The following is a 6,917-nucleotide window of genomic DNA, read 5'->3' as shown; positions in this document are numbered from 1 at the left end:
CTTCGACGTGTGTGGGTGCGCGCGCACGCGCTCTCGAGCCGACGTGTTTGTTCAAATGCACCGACGGCGATGGTTTTTGTTACATATTATTATCATATTATCATATTGTTATTAATTTATTTTTACGCACACACACACGCACGCCCGCCGCCGACCCGGTGCTATACAAACAATAACTGGCAGATATAAGCATGTTCGACGCGTGCGAACCGTCGCACTGCACCGGGGTCAGTTTAACGTTGACAGGCAGGTACCCATATGGACGGTCGTCGTGCGTGGGTGGGAGTCAAAGCTCTTCGGAACAATGAAACTATATTGTATATAATTGTTACTTATGTGCATATATTATTATTATTATTTAAACGAAAATCGCCAATACACTTATTTATACGCCGCGGTTGTTGGACGAGTCAAACGGGTCCCTACCGATAACGTCCATTTTACCGGTTAACTCAACCAAATGTATGGTAACTAACTATTATACCTATCTAAAGTTGGTTGATTGATATTATAATAGCCATCGTTGTGAATGTGAAACTATATATTGTCAATCACATATTCGCATACATATACGGATATAATATCTATGCATTATCAGCTGTGGTTGGAATGCATTAAGAATATTGAATAAATAAGAAAGGGTCAGTTTAAAAAATCAGACAAATTCATTTTTAAAAACTTTTCAGAAAATAAAAAAAAAAAAACAATTTTAATTTTCGGAGTTATCTTGTGTTTTGATCAGAACTTGGTGTTCAATATAGTATTATCTTTGAGTTATCAGCTGGTTTTTCACCAGAAAATAAAAATCCAGATAGGTCCAATAGTGCATTATTTTTCCTATATGAGTTATTGGATCTGTCTCGCTCTTGCAAGGATATATACTCGTAATTCTTTAAGCGGGATTTGTCTTGCTTTTGCACGGACTTTTTTATATTATTATGACATAGTGTTATATCATGTTATCTGCATGCAGCGTTTCATCGGTTAATATTGTATTAATTGCGTATTATAGTGATATCTCATATTACTAAATAAAACATCCCACTCAATTTTTTTTCAGTAAATTTATTTTTTTCGTGAAATTTTACACGACAAGTTCACGGGACTCGCAACATATATGAAATGTATTTATTTAATATTAAGCGACAATGTAGTAGTTGTCATTATTAATTTTCTGCGATGGCCTTTATGTATACTTTTTATATTGGAGTACGAAGTGTCGAGGCACCTGCTATTTATCATGCAAAAACGTTGATGTGTTTTCGTGGAAAAGTGGATACGTATACCGAGGTATACCTCGCTTTTTAAACATATTTTTTTTTCCTATACATGAAATATTATAGCCATTCAATCGTAACTCTAATACATAAGTGTTATTCTTTCAGAATAATGTATTGTTTTACGAATATATTATTCTGTGTCAGCAAAAACCATAACATTAATAAACGAGGATAAACATTGTTGGTACAGTCAGCTGTTGTAGTCTTTGCGCGCGGTGGCTAGTTTCGCGACGAGTCGTTTTCAGCTGCAGCTCCGAACGTTTTATCCCATATTTACATTACCTACATTATGATACCGTGGTGGCGCAACAACCGCGATGTTATATTCTACTGCACAGTACCAGATGCCAGAAAATCTACAACAGGTTACGGTATAGTAAATCACATCGAAAGCGCTTTTCAAATAGGTACTTACCTGTTAATTATTATACATATAACTACCCCCAGGTAGAACCGTCGTCGCGAGTCGTAATTTTTTTTTCTCTCGCAATTTGGTCGAAACCGCACACGTATCTTTTATGTGGTATATCTAAATGGTATACATAATACATTTAAATCGCGTTCACGTTATCGGCTCGGAGCACTCGGCGTCGCGGAACCGGACGCGTATAATATACGTCGTGACGCGGTTCAATTGCAGAAACGAACCGATTTGCATATTTTTTTTTTTTTGATAACGTATCACTGTCGCAGTGCTCGCATAGGTACGAACGGCTTTTATCAAGAAAAAAAAAATTCTACACATAAATTAAACATAGTGCATATTATTTATTTTATAAGCTCAATAGAAGCGGTTCCAATCGCGTCGTATATTATAAATTATAATATTATTGTTAATTTAACGTTCTCATTTCGGATCGCGTATATTATGTGACCGCAGATATAATAAGGGTTAAGGGTACCCTTGACCACCTACCTCGTACAATAAATAATAATATACCACGAAAAATAACGTATATTATGCGGTACCAACGTACACCTACGTTTTACGAAAAAGCGATAGATTATAATTGTTATTATTATTTCGGTTAGTTGCTGCAGGTGCGAAATCAGGTCGCGGTATAACATCAACACACTATATTATTGTAACACGCGAGTACCACCTACCTAAACATGTGTGTGTGTGTGTGTGTGTGCGTATACGAAAACGCATTAATTGATCGATTTTCAAACAAACGAAAATTGGTCCGCTGTACATATTATTATGGCGTATAGTTACCTACCTACTATATTGCATAACCGCGCGACAGAGGAAATAATTGTTATTATTGTCACTGCGCGAATACTGTGAACTCGGTCGCGTATTACATGCTGGCGGGTGTGTGTAAAACAGTCGAACGGGAAAACGCAGAGGTGCCAAAAGTAGCCGTTTTACCTATAATATTGCATAATGTATATGCGTACGGCCCGTGTCGTAGAGGGTAATTTCACGGTCGGATGGTAATAAACTTGTAAATAAAATATGAACCTATAATCGGCGTGCGGCGTGTGCGTATAATGCTCGGTAAAGCGGTTCGATGGCGGTCGGATTAAGCGCCACGCGGTTTAGGCAAATGTCGTCTCCGGTTTATTGCAGCCATAATAATATATACATTACGTGTTTACGTGCGCAGTTTAAGACCGCTACGGCGCCTCTGGGAAAACACACGCCGAATCGGAGCGTTTTTTAAGAGGGACCCGAGTCACATTTTCCGATGAAATTGTTTCACGGCGAATCGTTTATCTTCCCCTCGACGTCGTCGTTTTGTCCGAAATTCGTCGCACCGTTCATGTTCGTACGACATTATTGTTTTCGACAATCATAATATTATTATAGGTATGCTAAAAGGTGTGTGGGTAGCCCATCATGTCTATACGTAATGCAGGCACGGGCAAATAATTGTTCGTTCATTTGATTTTTATTTACTTTGCAAGGCGTGTATAATATGTTGTATGACATTAGAATATTCGTTAAAATAGACATACCATAATAAAGTTTTCGGTCATTTATTATAAAAGGCTAATTAATAAATACATTTTTTAAATTCTGAACGATGATAAAGTGTTGATTTTAGAATGATGTGTGCTGCTTTTTATTTATTTATTTTCGTGTGTCCGTAGATACTTATTTTTAGTAGAAAAAGTGCTTTGGCGTCATAAACTTCGATTGAGGTTTTTTGTAGAAAATTGGATCTAGCGTTGGTACTTTTAAGAAGTCAAAATTGAAAAAAATGGACCGAATTTGCTCCGCTGAGCATGGTGTTTTGTCTTGTACGATTATTTATCATTGAATTAAAATTTAACACATACATTACAGCTAGTGCCTATATACTCAATGACGAGGTACACTGTATATGGACTACTATTGTACATAATTTAGCGGTTACCCGTCTAGATTTTTCTTTTTTCTATTTAATTTATAGTACAGACCTGTTACTGACTATTTAATCGAAACTACCTATGTGAATCTTCAAATTAATTAAGTGCAAACAGTTTTGTGTTTCTCCTGACGTGTTGTTTTTTTTAATGTAAGTAGGTAGTAGGTACCTACGTCCTACATAATATATATAAGTACCTACGCTTGCTAACTGCTTTGCTGTAAGATTACGACTCGTCCAATTTGTAAAAAAAGAATACGTCTGGTTCTAAAACTTCACGGAAGCCCCGTAATAATTGTCATACTGCTAAAAGTCACTTCGCATAATTGTAATTAACGATACAGTTAACGCGTAATTTACGAGCAAGGCCGATCTGTATTCGGTATAATACTTTACTATGCTATGTACTTTTACAACCTGTCAACTTTGAATTTAATTGTGTTTATGAGAATTTATTATTTTTTTGGTGATTGCGCGTTTATGACACCAATAAAGGTATATTAAGTGAACTTATAATTATATACATTCACATTTAAACGAACAACTTTTAATTCATATATTATATTTTCCCGTAGATTTGGAAACATTACGGCTAAATGAATATAATATAATAATAACAGATATTATATTATATTATATTATAATATTTTGAACATAACTTTAATACGTTTATTGTAGATTACGAAATGTATTATAAATTGAGTTTGGTGGGCTTGGCAATTACTATTTATTTCTAATTTGATAATAATTAAATATATTGATTATTTTACAGTTGAAAATAATCGTAATAATAGTAATAAATATTAATTATTATTTAAGTAACTTGATCTTTAAAATTACGAAAGTATCTTAAAAGTAAGTTTCCTTGTACTTACCTACCAAGAAAAATCAAAAGAAATGAAAATAACCATAATTATTGAAAAAAAAATGTTTTGACACGTAGAAAAAATATTTAGTAATTTTCCAAATAATTACCGTTGTTTTCAAAATATATTTTAGGTAACTTGACACGAGTTTTTTAAAGCCCTTTCAGTAAAAGCGTGTGTAATTTTTGCGAAACCATTCGATAACCTCGGTGGTGTCTTTGGTATTATTTCTGAATGACTTTCAATCCATAAAAGTTTATAATTCTAGAAAAACAAAAAAACGGTCTTAGAAAAAAACATTTATTAATAGGTACCTAGGTACTTTAACTATTTAATTTACATTTAAAAATGTATCAATGATGTACAATTCGTACTACTTGTAATATGTTTGTGAAATATAAACGACCCAATAATAATATATAAGTAGCATCTTATTGGTATTATAATTAAATCGCTGAAATTATAAAAATAAAATTAAACTTTAACTTATATAATATAAACCAGTGGTCTTCAACCGGTGGGTCGCGACCCATTTTTGGGTCGCGTAAGCTTTAAAATTGGGTCGCGATACGTCTTATTTTTAAAATAAATAATAAGTTTAATAGATGAAATAAATAAAAATGCAGTTTATATAATCTATAATATAATGGATATCAAATCAGATTATATTCAGTTTATTCAGTTATAATAGGTATTAGTATACAATATAGGCATTAAGCAATTTTAGCTTTGTTTTTCTACAAATCTTACGTGGGTCGCGAAAAATGTGGGCCTAAAAAAGTGGGTCGCGAGTCCAAAAAGGTTGAAGACCACTGATATAAGCTATAGTAATTTTGTTCGTATAAAATATTAACATATAGTAAATAATTATAACTATATTTTACATTTTATACAACCGTATACAACCAACTTTTAACCATTAAAAAAAAAAAAAAAAAACCTTAATATACGAATCATTATATTATTGATGATTTTTTGATTTAAGATAATCATTCGTCTAATCATCTATTATTTAAAATTATGTAATTAGCGCCTACCTATAATAAACGGCTGCAGATTAGTTGACTATTCTGATATTTTAAAACAATTAACTGTATATAATCATTAATCATTCAGTCCTATTAGATAGTAATAATTAGTAATTTTATTACAAAAATCATACGATGTAAACTTTTATAGTACCTATAACTATAAAATATGTTTGAAATGCATTTTCCTTTCATGTCCAATTTTATTATAAACTTTTAGACATGTCATTTACTGACTTGATACATAATATAATTACATATTTAACGTGAATATTATTTAAAATGTACGAATTATAATGATGATATAAATGTAGACATTTAGGTAGTTAAATTATATGCACACCGAACAAATGGCTTGGAATTTAAAGTGTACACATCATTGAAGGTAATATTGATTTCATAAACTTTTATAGTTTTATATATATACCCATTGAAGGGTCCTAATGAAATTCGAAATAGTTTCAAAGAACCAAAAAAAAAAAAGTAGTGACAATATTGAATTTACTCGTACTTCAAGTTGTATGTCATAAATAATTGACAGTAATTTTATGTATACTTATTGACCTCTATAAAAAAAAAAAAATAAATAAATAACAAGGTTTACGAAAAAATATATTGCCTGCAGTAGAGTTTTATTTGTTCACTGTTGTAGATGTTGGGAAATGTATTTCCTAATGAAGGATAGGTATTAATTTGGCTGAATTATTAAAATTAAGTAGTTAAGCTATTTTACTTCTCTCAGTTTAAGTTCACTCAGCTTACGTACTATTATATTATTTATAGTGCATTCTGTACTGTATATTATAGTATATTAGAGATACGCCTAATGTGAAAATGTTGCTTTTTTGTCATTAACGACAAGTTTTGAGTAAAAACAGAAATATAAAAGTGGGTAAGTGGATGTCGCTCTGCTGTACAGTAGGTTACAAGTGGGTCACTGTATAATGGATAGTATTAAATTTGAATTCAATGATATAATACCACTGTATAAGAAAAACGATTCTGAGCGGAGACGGTATGTCAGTCTAGGTATAAGACATATTATATACTTATATCTATGGTATTAAAAAAAAATTGACCTGTAATATACACAGGAATATCACAATATCCATTAGGTAGGAACTTATAACGCGTTATACATCAACAACAAACCGTGATACTATCATAGGTATATAATAGTATACTTTAGAAGTTTCAAGTACCCACGAATAGTATTATACGATCACAACAAAATAATTAAAATAGTTATTCTAGGTTTTTTAATATGTAATTTCGTTCAAATTTGAACTTAAAATTACTATAAAAATAAACTGTGCTTATGTATTTCTTAGAATTTTTGGTAACAGAATTAAATATTTACGTGCAATCTTGTTTAAATTTTCAATC

This window comes from Acyrthosiphon pisum, chromosome A2 (assembly GCF_005508785.2).
Source record: "Acyrthosiphon pisum isolate AL4f chromosome A2, pea_aphid_22Mar2018_4r6ur, whole genome shotgun sequence".
NCBI classification, from domain to species: Eukaryota; Metazoa; Arthropoda; class Insecta; order Hemiptera; family Aphididae; genus Acyrthosiphon; species Acyrthosiphon pisum.
Note: the sequence above shows the minus strand (reverse complement) of the source record.